A 19,195-nucleotide genomic window follows, 5' to 3' on the forward strand; every position below is an offset into this window, starting at 1 on the left:
TTTTTTCCGTTTTTTTTTTCGCGGACACCTTGTTTAATGCCTAAAGCTCCGATGTCGTGTTTTCGCTAATGGTCATGAAATATAAGCTTTTATTCGTGGGAAAGAGGTTCATACCTGACTGACATGTCGTACCGAGCAAACCTGTAAACCTGTGCTCGCAGTTCCGTGGAGGGCTTTGTCGGCGGGCGTTTCCATAAAAAAAAAAAAACATAGATAATTTTTACACCTCAAATGTGTTTTGGAACATAAATTACAGGATCAGTAAAATGAAACAGTAAATAAAACAATTCGCAATAAAACATCGTTAGTGCCGCTGAACAACCAGATTCTGAGGAATTGTAAGACGGTTCACAGAAAGTTACGCAAAATAAGAACAATCAGTGATATTTATTTAAAAGAACATTATTTGCACTTTTCACGAAACTTAGAATAGTTCGCCACAACAAATGTAGTCGGCATGACGAACCCCCTACTCATTATTTTCTGCTCTATATATCCCTGTTTGTTTTCGCGAATAGCAGCCCCGAGCGTGATTCTACTGATGGGGAATAAACCTTGAGCGCTCTGCCTGTAAAGTGTGTCTAGAATTGAGCGTGCATAAAACTATACTCTTTGTCTTAGACTTGTCTCCACATTGGTAAGTTTCCACTTCCCTATTGACTGCGAATAGCTCATATAAGGTTATGCGGCGCACTTATATTTAACCGTGCATTTTTTTTCCAGGTTTCACACTACTCGAAATTTCCACGTTGACTAGCACTTCGATTCGTTCCTGAAGATTCCATAGTTTTTGTGATGGTAATGTAATTTCGCTACTTATTATTGATCGCAACAAACTTTGTGCTCCTAATCTTATTTCTTATTGCGTGAAAACCAAGGAATGATAAAGATTGAGTGAAAATCATAATTTGATTTTAATGTTTTTATTTAAGATTATATAATTGCATACCATTTCTGATATCTGAAATGAAGAGATAGAAAGTGGTCTAAATTTTTCCCGTCTTCTGTTCAAATCAACAGATGACATCTATAATGACCGTATGACCTTTAGAAACGTTTAACACAAGGGCTAGTCATTTATTAAAATATTTTACTCGACTAATCGACACCCTTTAATCGATTAATTAAACAATTCAGCGGTCTCGTTAATGCCAGGCATAATAGCTACAAAGGAACAAAAGCATAATTTTCCTTTTATGTTTTTCCTTTTCGTGCTAAACACCACCAATGTGCATTTCCTGATAGAGATAAACATTTCCTGTTGACCGTAGCCGAAAGATACACAGATATTATTACTCCTCCAACCAAGTCATAACAGAAGGAGTTTTCTGGTATTCCTCGACATGACAATGAGCGATCAAGATTCTTGCTTCTTCACAATCCTTCTAGCTGAACACCACAGGTTGTCAAAAAACGTGAAACCAAAAACGTTTTCTTTTTTTTTTTAATAATTGACATTTTTGTAGAACCCAGAAATTCGTACTACAGTTCGCCTTTCTTCACTAAGGATTTCCTGCTAACCATTAAGCACCGTGGCCAGTCGCTACTGAGAAACACGACGTGCGGCTGGCCCATTGTGAAAGTTGGGTACTTTGAGAGGATTGGCGACGTCGGTATAGACCCACCGCACTGACGGATTATGAAAAATGTATTTGTAATCACCGCCTTGCGCGCCCCAAGTGGCGGCTGTCGACGTCAGAGGAGTGAAGAAAAAAGGGACTACACTCCGGCAGATATGCCACTGACTGGGTGCGCAGGCAGATTAGTGAAAGAAAAGCTGCGGGACTTTATCCCTCTCGAGGAACCTCCATCGGCCGGCAACCTGCAGTCCTTGAAGAGCGTCCTCTCTGCGCAGGACCAGCTGGGCGCCGCGTTCGCGATGGACGTCCAGGAGACATCACGGTTTAAGTAAGGCCCGTTCACACACACTTGCGTTCGGAGCGACCACTATGCTTACGAACGAATGCGACCGCTGCGACTTCAACGACAAGTGTACGCGAAGCGTACACACACATGCAACCGCATGCAACCATACGAAGCAACAATCAATGAGAAACGAGCTTCAACTCTTGCAATCAATGAGAAACGAGCTTCAACTCTTGCCGGATGCGAGCCAATAGTAAGCAACCCAGCTACGCTGGGTTGCTTACTATTGGCTCGCATCCGGCAGGAAACCGCCACCATGTTTGTAACATGGCGAACGGTTTCCTGCCGGGTGCGAGGTCCTCACCGGAGCAACCGGAGGTTTCGGCTACGGTGAACGGTCACGAAGATCTGCTGTGCGCCTACAATAGCTGCGTAAAGGCTGGATCTGACATCTGTAACGAACCCGTTATCCAGGACTGCGGCCGTTGTGACCGGAGCGACCGGTACGACCGCTCTGCGCCGCGCGTACACTCCTGCAACCACTGCCACAAGCGCAGCGGGTCGGCAGCACGGCGACCGCCTCTCCGCCGTCAGCTGTTTCAGCGGTTACTCTAAATAGAAGGGGACGCGCTGCCACTCACTTGCGTAACAGAAAATAGACAGACCGTCTTCTATGACGTAAACTTTATTTTGTTTTTAGCATACACTTGCAGGGTAGCGCATTCAAAAAAAAAAAAAAGCAACGATGCAGTACGCCGTCTTGCACGATCACGACTTTAATACGCGACTTTGCCAACAGTACAAATCTCGCCACACGCCTTTTCTACGATCATAAAAGACTTTGTAATTTTAGCAGCAACGTAGAAATATAATTTCCTGATCAGATAAACGTTGCGAGCGTTCAGGATTGCTAACACTAATCATTTTTCTCGTTGACGAAAACGCGTGAAAACTCGCATCCTTTATACGGTACGCACCAGTAATACCTTGAACTTAAGCACAGGCATGGAATGCGCCTAAAAAAAAAAAAAAAAACGGGCAATGTTCGAGGACACAAATGCTAAGAAAGCACCACTGTTATCAAAGTAAACAGGCACGACGGCACGGGCGTTTCTGCTGTCTTGAGAGTGCCGCCACGAGATCGCCGCACCAGTAGGTGATCTTCCCTTCTAATACGTGTTGGGTTATCATAACAACACACGACGGAAATTCACAATCAAGGATAGCGCTTTTACGGGGAACGATGAGCGTCCACCACGCAGTCCATATCGACGATCACCACCGACGCCATGTTTGCAGATAGAAGGAGCCTGGCACGACCAGCATGCAACGCGCGCGTCCGAGCCCCTCGACCTGTGATTGGTCGGTCGCTCGCGTCGTTTCCGAACGTAACGAAAAAGTTCAGCCCGACTCAACTCCTTGCATTGCGAACAAACACGAACGAAACGACCGTTTGGCGCTTCGCTGCTATGGTAACTCGTCGTTCCCACCGGTTGCATTCGTTCGTAAGCGTAGTGGTCGCTCCGAACGCAACCGTGTGAACGGGCCTTTAGACTGTTTCCTAACCATTTCGGCTTCATACTGTCACTCTTTGTGATGAGCTATTCGTAAATAGGGCACAGGCTTCTTAATGGAACCAGCCCTGTTTTAACCATTACTACTGTTAGTCTTATTTTTGAGTTTCCTGTGGATGAACAAGGCTGGTTTGTGTTCCGAAAATAAACAACACGGCAGCAAAAAAAGAAAAAGTTAGAACTTTTTGCTATGTTTTACCCGGTTTTAAGTTCGACCAATTAACCAGCTAAAACATTTGGTAGCAATTAGAGTAATAATCGACTAAACGAAAGGTCAATCGATCGATCGCCCAGCAAATTCGTAACGTAGTAGGGCACCATCGATTTCATTGTTCTGGTACGGTTTGCAATTGCATCGCTGCTCTTTTCATAGGGTTTTTGGCCATTTTATTATTCCAATTACCGTTATACAAAGACGTGTTTTGCGTGACATGTTTTTTTTCTTCTAGTTATTCAATTTTGAGAAGATTTTATTTACAAACGCACTACACTATTAGCTCCGCACTTTCTCCTAAATGCTCCTTGTTGGTCAATATATCGCGCAGATTTTTTTCTGTTTTTAATCTCGTTATTGGCAACATTGTTTATCTATAGAAACACACACTCCGGGCAGTTGAATACGTTTTCTGTTGGAAAATAGACACACATATGTTTTTGTAAACTGTGCATATAGGGAAATTTGATATGTTCCTTAAGTATGGTAAACCACAACCTGGGCCTAATTTTTTACATGTTTTTTTATTTTGCAAAAAGTAACAACAGGTAGACAATACATAACGCCTTCTTTAGAACATGTAAAAGATTGGTTAAAATTAAATAATAAACGAAAGCAAACTATTTCTTTTAGGAACCTCTGGAAGAAAACCACATTCACGGCACTTTAAAGGGATGCTGATCCGTGATTTGGATTTCACAACATAAGGTAGCAGGAGTGTTCAACAGGGCGCCCGTAAACCCCAAACCACCACCCATAAAGCGCTATCTCGAACGGAGGGCCGTATTTTTTTTTTTTATATATAAGGATGCGATTGAGTGAGAATCGCGACGTCGCGTGTCTCGCAGAACTGTTGAGGAGGAGGGGAAACGGGGGGGGGGGGGGGGGGCTTTGCCTCCTTTCTCTTCGCGTCCTCGCGGTGTCAAAGCGAGAAGAGGAGGAAACGAAAATCGCAACGTCTTGGGCCTTATCGGCTTTGTTCAAGCCCGCTGTTCTTTCACAAATACACGACCATCCGTTAAAGATATCGCTTTATGAGTGATGCTTTCGGGTTTGTAGCGTCCCGCCTTGAGCTTCTGTGTAATTTTCTGAAGTTACAATTTTGGTTCAGCATCCTTTTAGGTCACTGGGGTTAGGATAGGGAGTCGAATTCCTTAGCAGGGGTCAACGTTTCGGCTAAGGGGCCATATTAGGGATGCAACAGAGTTTCGCGGGCAGGAACATAAAAGGGGAAAGAGAAATGAGAAAGTGTTGCACAGATAAGCATAAGTATACACTGTAATACAAAAATCTAAACATCAGAAGATATTTAAAAAGTTCAATGTGAATTAATACATATACTCTTTTAATTATATTCAGTGCTGTTAATTATGACATTACAAAAGATTGAGGGCAAGAACTTCGATCACTAGGAATAATTGAAAGCCATAAGACCTTTGCTATCCTCATGCAGGGCAGCAGACTAATTAGAATGGTATAAGGGATGATAATAATATTCAGTAGTTATGGCACAGGACACTAAGCAGAATATACATAAGAACGCAAAATAGTTTTGAAGTACTTACACAGACATAAAATAGGGAACTACGAATATTAAGGCAATGAGGTACACTGTATTATTTCTCTTACATCTGACAGGTAAATTCCCACACAACTCAAGCAGGATTGTACGTGGGACATTGCAATAGCGGTGCAAGAAAAAAGTCGTCTTACTAGAACCCACTTTGAATATTTAACAAAATAAACAAAACGAAGAAAAACACTCTGTGAGGAATATTTCATGTTAGCAGCGACCAACCCGTAAAAGCGATTGTTATCTATTAGAGGTTTGATCAAACTACAGGGGACGCTGTGACCCGTGTGTTGTCGCCACACTTCGGTGCTTACCCAACACAAAGCCTGTGCACATGCCCACAAGCCTTGTGGACATGTCCATGTCATCGACAACAGAGCGCGGGGTACCGTGTAGTTAAAAGATACTAACAATAAATGAAGTGACGTTAAGTGACGGATCTCTCCCAAAAGCAGTCGTCAGAGAACGCGAGCTTGACCCGCTTCTGCTTTTGTGCTGAGCTGGGCATCGCGCCTGCTGCATTCTTCATGCAGACCGGTGTGGTAACAAAAGGACCCCTTTCCTTCCTCGCAGCAGAACACGTACTCCAGCCGAACGTTGACGCGGCATCAGGTTAAGTCAGGCGAGCAATGAGTCATTGTATTAGTTGTCCCCATCCCTGTAGTTCTAAAGTTAACTGCTTGGCGCGCCACAGCCTTATCTCCTCCCCAATAGCTGCGCATGCTGAAGTTCTGGAGAAATCATATCGGTTTTTATCAACCCCTGTTCACCAAGGGATACAATTCAGCAAAGGATCCCTAGTGACCCCACCCCTTGTATGTTTTCAACGCGTTAGCATTATTTCCCACATGACAGTGAAATGCTGACGGCGTCCGTCTGTGGAGAAAACTATGGAAAGGAAATCGCGCCGTGTAGAGAGGGGGAGAGTAGTGAAATACGAAGGCGAAATTGCGGTAACCGCACGGGGCGCAAGCCAATGCGCGCGGGGATGCTGGGGCGAGCCTGAACTTGCAGATGGGCGGAGCACTGATGCCTTTGTTTCAGCTACAAAATGAATGCGAACCAAGTACTAGCGCTGATCCAAGTAGGCTGCAAAAAATTAAAGGAAGGCCCATTGGTGGATCCTTAGGGAATACGTTAGCATGACCCTTGAGAAACACCTCACACGTTCCCCTTTGGGCGACGAAAGCACTGACCTTGTAATAAAGCCAAAAAGAGGCAGCTAGAAATACAGGAAGCAAAAGCGAAAACCAGAAGAATAAAACAAACAGAAAGTGAAGGAGTTGGCTTTAGCGTTTCCCTGAGGGGGACGTGTGTGACGTTTACCAAAGATTATGCTTACGCATTTCCTAAGGATCCTCCAATGGATCTTCCATCAATTTGTTTCTAAAATTTTCCGGTTTTTTTTTTAATTAATTTTTTTTTTATATCGGCAAGTTTGCCAATATTTTGAAGGTTTTGTGTGATGTTAACTTAATCATCTCTTCGGGCAACTTGGGCAAACTATCGGCAAATTTGCCCATATTTTGAAGGTTTTGTATGATGTTATCTTAAACATCTCTTTGGGTAGCTTAACTAATATCCTTGGCTCTTAACAAATAGTTGTCTCCTCTCCGTACTTCGTTTACAAAGGTTGAAATTACCTTCTATTTAACCTTAATATTATTTTCTTAAAAATTTGAATTCTGTGACAGCTTTTATTTAATTTCTTATGGTTATGTAATATTTAGTTCGAACTCTAAAAGCACCATTCCAACTTATGTTTTCATATATTCTGCAAAACCAATCTTTCTATTTTCGTACCACATTTTTATAATCGTTTCAATATATTCTTCTTATCCTTTTGCTGTAGATATTGGGTACAGTGTGTCCACATATTGTTATACCATATTGCAACGATGATTTTCGTGACGAGTCGGACATCTCTCTATATAATGTGCGTGGAATTAGGTATGGAATGTTATGCGCATGTGCCATTACCATGCTTAGTTTATTACATACCTGCTTGATAAGAATGTTGCATTTAAAGTGGTTGTCACTTTGCATTCCTAGCTAATTGACGGTATCTGTGTATTATGTTGTACATGTGTCGTTGTTGCATTATTTAGTGCATTTTTCTGGTAGTTTAACATGTATTTTTTGTTAGGTCTCAGAGCAAGAATATTTGCGTTTCCGGGACGTTTGTACTTATTTGATTATTTATGGAACAATGTAAGAGTTTCTAAATGTCTACCTGCATTGCCGTTACGGCCAATTTGTAATTGTTTTGCGCATATACGATTACCCAGTCACCTTCAGAATGAAAAAGATTATATTCTAGATTTACTTGGGTGACTTCATTCACGTATAAATTAAAGAGCAGTGGGCCAAGTACTCTACCTTGAGGCGCTCCTTGCTTGACTTCAATTGCTTCGCTCTATCCTTATCGCATCAATCGGACTACTTGATTTTTGTCTGTTAGGGTATTATGAAGCAAGTCGTATTCCTTCCTAAGTATCCCAAAACTGTATGGCCTATCTCGTAAGATGTCATGATTTATTGTTTCAAAAAATTTTGGAATCAACGTAAATAAAGCTAGCACATATTTTGTACTGTCGAATCATTTATTAACTTATTAACACAATTTCTAAAAATCACGGATTCCTATATATTTTGTGAGTTTTTAGTGGGTGGGAGTCAATATGTAACTTTTTGTAATAATACTTCGGCCAGTATTGTTAAAGTACTTTTCTATTATTTAGTTTATTACCGATAGTAAGCTCAGTGACATTTGAATAAATAGATTTATTTTTCTCGCCTTTTTATGTTGGCCTAGCAATGGATGCTTTTGGCATTTTAGTTCTGACACCAGTCTGAATGTGCAATTTTATAGCTCCAACAATAATGGTTTTAAACCTGAACGTATACATTTCATGTTACTAGCTTCTATATGATCTAACCCCATTGCCTTTCTAGTTTTGGGATGCCTCACGATTTAAGTTCAATTGTTTTCACTCATATTATGTAAAACGATGGAGTTACATCATCTTGTCTGATATTTTAGAACATATAATTTATATCGTACAGTTTTCCTGGATTTTCTACATTAGAAATTGCATTCGGGTCTTTTTCTTAGATACATTTGTATAATTTTTCTTAATTTAATTTTCTCCCGATTGGCTTTTCAAAGATACACATTCAATACTGCTACAAATATTGATCGGCTATATTAGTAGTAATGAACAGTCCATCGAATTTTTCTTTCCTGCATCGTGAATAGATGTGATCTATGCACGATCGCGTTAATTTCCCTCCCCTGTACTTTTCGTGTAAACTCATATCTAATCAACTGTAGGCGATGTGGTGCCCCCCATGCTATTTATGTATTTAACTTGAAGTAAATTTGGATAAATGATATCTATGTGGTTGTCCCTTCCAAGTATCCAATGATTCTTGTTTTTTATCGCTTAATCTGTTTTGGGCATATTCAATAAATCCACCTACGTTATCCTGAGCGGCTCTGTAGAGATATGGAATTGCAGTTAGTTTTTTATGACAATTAATATCAATGGGAAGGCTGTCCGTTCAACATAATTTCATTTGTTTACTGTTTGCTATCTTTCAGCTTATATTCGCCATATTCATCATACATAAAAATTTCAGTAGAAGAGAAGGCGTTTTACTCAGAATTTTACAGACTAAAACAATCCCAACATCCGAAATGATGAACATCGTTAGACGAGAGTTTCAATAAGAACCTATATGCAGCATATGCAAAGAGAAAGCAGGAACTTTCATACATACAATGTTCGAATGCATAAAATCCAGGAAAAAATGTCCGCTGACCACTGAGGGGGAGATGCTGGCTTCCTTGGCCCAACCTGACGAGCGAGACCAAAAGTGGTCCATCCAGTATGCGGCTGACACACCTGCCGAGCAAGGCCTGGACGGGGGTCAGCTGCACATGCACTGAATAAGTGCAACAACTGGTTTTCAATAAAGTTTCTCTTCCTTTCTTCTCCTCTCATCTCCATTATGCGAGAACATTTCGAAGGTAAAAGGCTGGTTCATGGCAATGTAAATTAAGTATACTGCGAGAGAACCCGTTTTTCATGCAGTGTTCGTTCATTTTTTATATCTTGGTTTGCACTTGTGGTGTGCGTCACAGTGCCGTCTTTTATCTTTTTTTGTATTGCGCGTATTTAGGCGTTGGTAGCTACCAACGAGACGTCACTGAAAAAAGCGCGGCCAGGCACGGGCCGGCCGAAACACCTCCGAGAACCGGATCTTGACCGCAGGCCAGGGTTTAGAAACCCCATTCGTAAAGTGATGTAAAAACGCTCTTTGAGCAACGCATTATTCCGAACGCTAATCTGTAATAAACGCCGTTTGAAAAATTGAAACTGTCTGCGCATAGACAAGTCTCATAACTTTTAATAACGGTTTGTCACTCATACTCGCAATTAGGACCAAAAAGAAGCCTGGTCTAGCTCAAAGGCAATGGTGCAATAGCAAACAGTTTACACCCACACCCATCTATGCCTGCAGTGCCGATGATATGGCGTCCACTTACGGATGATTTTATCCCAAATTGTGCAAGAAAAAAAATATGGGTGTCCATAAAATTCATGAAAAAGATATAAGTGGTTGGAAAGTGGGTAACTCGAACAAAACTGCAATTTAGAACTACGGAATTACTTTCTGTTCTTCAGTTTTGGGCTTCGAGAAGTAAGAAGGTAGGTCTTGCGATTTTTTTGTAGTTTTCACACGTGACACAATTTGAAGTCTCGCAACGTTTAGATTATCTCTTTCACAACACCGAGAACTTTTTTACTGCTTTAAGCCTTTGTATAGAGATGTAAAAGTTTACTAGATCTGTGTTTTTATTTTTATTTTGTTGGATAAAATAAGAATTCTTCAATCCTGCACCTTTGAGAATAATGGGCAAAGTTTCAATCGATTTACCTTTTGATGTATCTCTATTTAATGTATAGAAATATAGAAATGAAAGGTTGTATCTAAACCTGTTTGAACATTGTAATATTCTTAAATATAAGTATAATATATATAAAAAACACTTTAAACATATGAATCAAAGATTAAAGTAAAAAAAAAAATCGTAGTTTTAAGAAAAAAGTTCTAATCATTTCACATATTTTTATATGAAAAGCATTCTTTATGTTCTTATAAAAGCAATAATAATGTTTTGACATACATAGTTTCGTCGTGTTAAGCAGTGCATTTGGAAATACATATTTGTACCTCCATTTTACGAATCAGATCTCAGTCATTTCGTTTTTCCCTTAAATGTTAGTTATTTTTGTAACGTTATCATGCTCTTTATTTGTACCCGAGCCTACACACAGTTCAATAAATCTTTTACATCGATAGTACTTATAGTATAATATGGTAAGGGTTTCTTCCGGGTGTTCAGTTTGCTTAATTAGTTAACTACAGAAATAGAAACTGTCTTAATAAATGTTTCAGCTTTGTCATATGAGATTAACAAGCATATGTGGGACGACGAAAGTAATCCTTGGAGAAGGGGAACAAGAGGGAAAAAGGACAAACACAAATCTCCAAACACAGCTGTGTTTGTCGTTTGCGCCTCTTGTTCCTCTTCTCCAGGGATTATGTTCGTCATTCTTGTCCAGCTCATTCGCGCCTTTGCGTGTATTTCCATTATATTATATGGAATATTTTAAAAGCTGTCCGTAAGTTAGTAGAGCACTTGCGGGGAAAGGAATTTCAAAGCAACGGCCCTCCAAGCGCGTCAGAAAGCGTACATTATTTTTTATTGTATTTTTTCAAACAACTTTTTTTTATTTGATAGCTAAGCTAGGCTTGTTGAAGCCTCCAAATATCCGTCTTTACTATTGGCACGTATATGTCTGCGAAACCAAACGTACGTTGCAAATCTCGTAAGCGATATGAAGTGAAACTACGCGAGTCTACCCTAATTTTGCTTCTTTGAATTTTTGTTTCTTTTTGAGGTATAAGTACTTTCAAGGTTCTTGTAATCTGCAGTGGATATTTTTCTTCGACAGAAAGCAAAAACTAAGTGGTAATCCACGGGTCGAGCGGGACGTAGACATGCCGCCACCCTTTCTAACTCTATGAGTGTCGCATCCCCTTTTTAGATAGCTGTCGGGATTGTTTATTTCGAACAGATAGGGTCACAATGAACATTAGAAACCACTAGCATTAGACAATCCACGCACGTGATAGAAAGTTAGAAGCTATGGACAACATGTGCTTACCAGGAGGCGCTACCAGAGCTAAAGCTTCCCGAGCGTCAGCCTTTACCTTCAGTTTTGCTTCGCTGGCAGGTTCTATGCTGTCCACACATCTGGTATCTATTCTCAGTTTGTTAGACATAGTTAACCAAAACATATAGAGAGTGAGCAACTACTTTGCCTGAGAGCAATATTAAATGTGGGCGACCAAGTATTCAGTCTTGAATACATTAAGCGACTTCGATCTGTGCCAACCCACATGAGGAGTGCTTTCTGCTGATTTGTAAGCTGTGTCTAAAAATATATGGTTTCACCCTGCAATCGTTCCCAATGAAAGTAGATGAAGAAATCGAAGTAACTTTGTGGGAATCTAGCAAGTTTCTAAAGAAACAAACGGGAAGCAACGAATTTTTCCATGACAGAGTGCGTAACAAAGTACGCACCCTATTTATTCATCCGACATGCTCAGCGCCTTGCTGTAAGTTAAAAAAAGTCGCATCTCAAGGGCTGGTACCATCATATGGCATTTGAATTTTGCGGAAAACTGGAATGTCGTTCTTCCGCGAGCGGTACAATGCTTTCATTGGAAGAGCCAACTCGTGTCTATCTTCACCGGCGTCGCTACAGCGAAGCCCAAAATCTACAACTTCGAAGTTGGCAGCGGTGACTTCGTGCGCAATTCAGTACACGCACTGTTCGCTATGTGCGCAGACGAAGATTGACTGGAAGAAAACATTCCGATATTTACAAAACTTGTCCACGTGTGCAAAAGGGAGGCTAGTCATCTCAAAAATAGTTTTCAACCATACGAGATGGCGAAGAGACACAAGGTGACCGCTTTTATTTTTTCAAGACACGGGACATTGTAAGTGCGCATGTAATGGCTTATTGAGAGTCCTCATCCACCAAGCTTTTTTGCATAACCTCAGGTCTTCAGTACTGAAAACTATAGCAGCTGCTGATGACTTTTCTCGTATAGTGGCCCCGAATGTGCCTGGAATTGTACTCCTGAAACGTGGAGCAGCATGTCCTCACCCCATATAGTGATAGAGTAAAAGAGAATGCAGTTTGTGGAGTCTTTTTTTAAAGGCATTCGATCATTCCACTTGTGGATGGAGGCTAAAAATAGAGACGGGTTTTTCAGGGTTTGGATAAAAATAAAAGAGCGAGTCCGCAAGAGCCTCTCTTATCATCATGTTTTATTTTGTCACCAAAACCGTTATTGTGAGCTGATAATACCAAAATTGCTATGCATGGTTATGCATTTCTCATATCTGTATTCTCAGTTATTTAATCAAATAAAAAGAAACCAAGAAGTTTTAAATGAGCCTCGCCATTATTCGTGAGAATGCGGCCGCTTGAAAGAAGCAAAATTTTGCACTCGGTCAGCTAAGTTTTAAAAAATAATTTACCTCGCCCCTTCATTGCATGACATAAAGGTTTATGAAATTTAATTTTTACGGTTGTTAAATAAAAAGACGTTTTAAAAGGTTTATTTAAAGAACAGTTGTGAACCTTAAGATTTTATAAGAGAACTGGACGCCTGCATGAAGGTTTTTTTAATAATTATAACACACCAATCATGCCTCATTTTTACTAAAGCGTACATGAGGTATACATAAATACTATGGCCACCCGTTACAAGCATATATATATATATATATATATATATTACGAAAAAGATTTGGCGACGGCAAAATCTTCTCATCTTTAAATGGAAGCCATAAGATGTAATATGGTTTACAAATAAAAAAAGAAACAAAGTACATATTTTTAAATGAGGTTGAAACGTGCATTTTTTTAAATTTCTTGACAAGTTTACACGGTTGTTTACACGGTTGTTTCCCCAGATATACCACACCTAATTTAGTAGGATTATAATGTTTTCCATTAGCTTAGACATGCTTTCATTTTATAGGTTTCTTATGCCGTCAATAATTGCGTATCGAAGGCTAGCTCGATTCAAACTTTGCCTAATATTGAGAGAAGTGCAAGATTCAAGCATTTTTATTTTATAAAATAAAATAAAAACAGACTTTTAAAAAGCTTTCGTTGCTGTGAAAAACTAATCTAAAAAATTCAAGCCTCCAAAAACTTGTCAATCGTGAAAACTGCAGAAATGGCAAGATATGCCTTCTGCCCTTTCGAAGCTCAAAACTCAAGAACGAAAATCTTCTGTAGTTCAAATTTGCCGTTTTGTTCTAGTCACATATTTTCCATCAACATATGATTTAAAAAAAAAAAAAAAAACATAACATTTTGAGGATTTATTATTTTGTTTTGCACGCTTTGAGATGAAATCAATTTTATACCGGTGCTCAGATTGGACCTTAACGAAAAATAGTAGTAAAGGGAAGAAAATCTGACGAGGCACAAAAATTTTGTTTCTAAAAGGACACTTCCGTCAAGAGGCGGACTATTCAGGACCCTGTGAGACGTTTTCGCACAACTGGCTTCATTCATCAATAAACACATAGGGATATTAAGGAATCAGGGCCATCCTAAAAAAGTGTTATTTTTAATAGTATCAGAAGACAGACGTTGGTAGTCCTTAAACATTTGGGTAGTACCCCAACCAGTTCTGTTTTTCCCGTGTTGTTTTATGAGAGCCAACGTCTTTTATCGAAACGCCTGTGGCAACTATGGTGCTTTTACGAGGTCCTGGTTTGAGTTCTTCATGCCAGCTTCGACTACTTCCGTGTATTCGTTAGCACGTCAGTTCCTCCTCTTCCCTCAGTGGTCTCAAGCAGACGTGAGGACAATGAACGGCAGTCGAATTTACTTGCTCGGAATCTGCGACCCATGTTTGAGGCACTCGTAAGGTGTTCAACTTTGACACGATAGGTACGTTTAATCAAAAACCTGTAGACCGAACTTCTCGGAGAGGTCACAATATGCACTAACGTTTCTCGTCATTTTGTTCCGTCTGTACAGAGTATGACACAGTTACCGCGTATAAGAGCTACCGCAGTTTCTTAGTATTTTCCTTAAGCGGAATGGTTAGCCCTAAATAACTATTAAGCATTTGCCGCTATTCCGCTTCGTTGAGGTCCTATAAATATTCCTGTTCTTTTTTTCGAAACCGAACACTGAGAATCGTAAATTACAATAAGCCGACAACGGTGACATGAACTGCAACCAAAGTAAATATATGCGCTGAAACAGTCTACATACACCCTGTAGAGCATGCTAAATGTCTAGACGATTTAAGTTACCCCTTATGTTCTGTCAAATTAACCGAGGTTAACTAACTCCACGATACGGAAGACCCGGAGTTTGAAATCCTAAGTCTCGTGTCTGGACCTTTATAGGAGACACTAAGTTAATTCTTTTTTTCATTTGTACGACCCCCAGCCGAGTCGCAAATTGCCACGACAGAAACATCGGGTTCCTCCGAAATGAGCTCGGAACACGCACTCCCAATACCTCCCTTTACTTCCCCATCCTCTCCGGCTCGACTATGGCTCAAGCGCTGAGCGAAAATCCGTCCATGCAAGCAAGCGGGCTGGGGGAAACCCAGCGCGAAACAGGCGCTCGCGCGCGCGCTAGTTCGCCCCTCGAGTCAGAAAAGCCGACGACGCTCGCCGAGTAGCTATGACTTGCATGGCACATTCCAGGACCCCTTGTGCTTCCCACTCCAGTGAGCAGTGCACTCGAGCTGTCGTCAAAGGCGCGTTGCCGGAGCTAAGTGGGCGTTCCGGCTCTCGAGACGACCTGCCTGTGCTCCAACCAGAATGCGCGCTGGCCCAAGTCACGCTCGCGAGGGCTCTCTGCAGTGCGTACTCCTTCCGCCCGTTTAGCCGCAACGCTCCCTTTCTGTCTCGGGAGATTCACCTAGACTGAAGACCGACTTGGGACATAAATCGTCTGCGCGACGCGCTCTCCGCGCGAGGGCGGAAGGAATTTTTTTCCCTATCCTCCTACGTCTCTAAAGTTTCATCTTGTTAAGCGAGTTAAATAAGCTTTGAATTCTCTATAGAGTTTTCCTGAGTTCTCAAAATGTGTAGATTAAGAAAAAAACATTTTTTTGCAATGCATTTGCGCTGAGTAGGTGACTCTTTTAATGAGGTAATCTGCGCGAGCACATATTTTGTCAAATTAACATGCCGAATGTCAATGCATCATTGTTGACAAGATAGTTGGCTGAATGCGTGTTATCACCGTCGTTAACTCTCATTAACACACCCCGCAACGATCAGCGTAACATGAAATGTCTGCACGATCGCTTCACAATAAATAGATTAGCCAATTTCCTCCAAATGTAAAACACCGATTCAGCTGTGTTGGGCTGAGTCACGCCAATCAAAAATATAGAACACCGATTCAGCTGCGTTGGGCTGAGTTACGTTAATCAAAAATGTACAACACCAATTCAGCTGTGTTGGGGTGAGTCGCGTCAATCAAAAATGTACAACACCGATTCAGGTGTGTTGGGCTGAGTCACGCCAATCAAAAATATAGAACACCGATTCAGCTGCGTTGGGCTGAGTTACGTCAATCAAAAATATAGAACACCGATTCAGCAGTGTTGGGGTGAGTCACGCCAATTCTCAAGACAAGCGAAATATTAGCTATCTTCCTGGAGAGCATTCGGTTAGCCATTCGGTGACTACAATAAACAAAGTCACTCTGTCTTAAGAGGACAAATGGCTATTTTCGCTCGCGCGCAAATCACGGTTAGCCCCGGTTACACCTGGGTGACGGTCGATAGCAGTAAGTCCCCAGCTTTTGCGAGCGCTACCTAGTTTGAACCGGATGGTGCCTTCGGGGTGCAAATGAGAGTCGAGAGGACCAAATGCTGTTGTTGATCCCTTGAATCAATATTTTTTCTTAGCGTATAAACTCCGTTGGACACTTAGATCAAGCGCGGCCAAGACCACCTAGACAAGCAGAAAGCCTCCGCACCATCATCAACGTCAGACCGATCGAAGCCTGAGATTGGGCTCGAGTACTGTGTTAGTGTTCCGCTGGGGTCGTGTTCAATCAGCGCTTCGAAGGACAGGCTTCAAACAATACGGTGCCCTAATGTTTGAAGACCGGCGGCTTAGCGGCATTTCTATAGGAGTTAAGCCTTTTTCATATATTTTTAACTTTTTCCTCAGGTAAGTTTGCACTTTACAAATTTTATAGAAAAATTCCGGTGGCTTAGCTCGGCTATGCCAGGATATAGGTAGCGTCAGCTTATGCGCACAAAATGAGAGGCGCTATCAAGCGGCTCCGGTGCAGCGTCAGGCTTGGCTACTGCGCAACTGAGGCTCACAGCTGGGCACGTGGCGGCGCCAGTACGTCTGCCGCGGCTATGACGTCACTCCTCTGGAATGCGCAAACCGGCGAGGCGCGCGCGGTGGCGGCGGAGCGCGCGGCGGCGGTGGCTCCGGCGCGCCAGCTGTGCGCCGTGTGACGTCACTGCTCATCGCGCATGCGCAGCGCGGCTCTTCGGGAGCCACGCGAAACTGCTCAACTTCGGCCAGTTTAGTTTACGCTACAAAAACATGCATAACCTATGGGCAACGCTGCACAAAGTCGTAGAGCGATAGGCTGGGAAACCGATTCTTGAGGTTGATTTAGAGAGAATTGGAGCTCCGGCATCCAGTGTTTGGCTCTCGCATTCGAGTACGTACGATTAGTGCATTGTGAATGTTTTGCTTTGTTAGCGTTGTGTGAGTGTTTTGTTTTTTGTGTGGTTGGAAGCTTAAGAGACAGCTTTTTAAGTGCGCCGCAAGGTCAACAAACGTGACGACCGCCACGACATGTAGCGTTATGCAGAATTAACATATTGGTAGTTTCATGGAAATGTTTTTTTTTAGCAATTTTAATGGCTTGGTAAGGCACCGTGGCTCCGCTGTCTGAATGTGCACAACAAGGTTTGAGACTGCATATGTACACATTGCGTCGAGCTCACAGAAACCACGATAAATATCTAGAGCAGCTAGTTTATTTTCTGTGAGATCTGTGAGAGCGAAACGCATTGATTCTTCTTCATGCGTCACTTCCGCGTCCTTCGCTCAGCAACAATATCATGCAACGAATCAGCGAGACAAATTGCAACGCCGGAACAATCGTGATTTCTTTGCTTACCTTTCATTTAAGCCCAACCGATGTAACGAGCTGCGCCATCAGCTCAACGTAACAACTTTCGCCGTCTTTCAATGCGTATACTCTTGCCTGCTAAAAGCGATCTGTCGCTACCAACTCGTCGTGGCCTTGAGTTTTTAGGAGTCCCTGCGTTTTTCGGCGAGTTTTTGACAACGCTTTGACTTTTTCCTGAAACGAAGCACAAACGGCACTTTTCTCAGAAACAAGTGGTACAGTGGACACTAGAAACGACTGGCACGAGTCACCCGCAAGCAGAACGATGAAATCACCGCATGTGGCGTAGATTTGTCACGATAAAGCCGAGGCCGAAAGGGGTCGGAGCACTTCCGCCGCGCTCAGTCTCGGGGGTGCTTTGGCAGACTGTCGTTGTTTCTAAATAATTTTGTACACCACATCGGTGCTGTCGCCTTCGACCCTTTCTAATTTAAAATCTGAAAAGAAGAAAAACTTCAATGTTATCGAAACCGTGAGTGAAAAGAGATATATCTGGTATCAGCGAGAAAGCAAAACGGGACACCACGTTCACTGTCGTGCATTGCTTGTGACAGTCCGAGGCGAAATCTGCGCTCCGGAGGCACGCCTTGGAAGTGCCAAATGTCTACCGGACTCCACCGTGCTGGAATTCAAATGGCTCCCGTCAAGAAATCTCGTTCCCGTCGCAGTGTTGGCCTGACTGCAGCAGAACGTGTCGTCCTTTCGACGGCCCTACGATAGCTGTTTCGTTCTACATTAGTGACGACTGTGCGATTTTTAAATCCATGTGACGAGGCACGTCCGACATTTTGGGCTACAGTGCAACAATTGTTTGTGTCGAGTTCCTCTTTGGTTTGCACGATCAATTAAGCCACAGTGCCACTCCTAATACACCATAAAAAATAGAGTCAGCAGATACTGTTTGAGGCATGTTTTTTCCTTGTATAATGGTCCTGTCACTTTGGACGTCAAAAAACATGTATTTAGTAATGTGCGATGCAAAGATACGCATTAAGCAAACATGCTCCAAACATGCCTGAGGTGTGTCAGCAGACTGTCATCATCTCTGCGCCGAACATGTTTTGTATTATGTATGCGTAGTGTGACTGCTGATTTATGGTGACGCCAAATACATTACCAGGTGGAGAGTATCCCACTCCTCTTATTTGCGCCAGGCAGCGTGCCTACCGCCCCCAATACTCGCCTATGGTGTTGGCGTCTTGCGTCCGCGGGAAGGCGTGCGCATCACGTTGTCCACGCCACGCCATCCTGCAATCGCGTGGCGCTGAAGGAGCGGGCTGCCGACGGCGCACTGAGGTACCGAGTTTGACGAGATGGCTGAGACGTCTGTTTTGACTAGAACTCGAAATGCCGACGGCGACGCATGACATACGCCACGCCTCCGCCTTCTAAAAATACATAAATAAAAACAACAACATTTGGAGCCTTTCTACTCTGTGAAGGTAAATGACCACCGAGCACACGGCATAGACGTGATACAAAGGTTTCAACCAAGGTAGGAAAACATTTATTGTCTTGATGGGTGGTCACTTGACGAATGGAAGGCACACATACCTGCCGCCCGCCCCTGCCGTTGACATTTTTGTTGCTGTTCCCGCGGTTGCTCTTCGTGGGCGCGTCACTCTTCGGGAGTCCTGACTATACGCGGACTCCCCAGTACGAG

This window comes from Ixodes scapularis, unplaced genomic scaffold (assembly GCF_016920785.2).
Source record: "Ixodes scapularis isolate PalLabHiFi unplaced genomic scaffold, ASM1692078v2 PGA_scaffold0__279_contigs__length_252992795, whole genome shotgun sequence".
Classification (NCBI taxonomy): Eukaryota; Metazoa; Arthropoda; class Arachnida; order Ixodida; family Ixodidae; genus Ixodes; species Ixodes scapularis.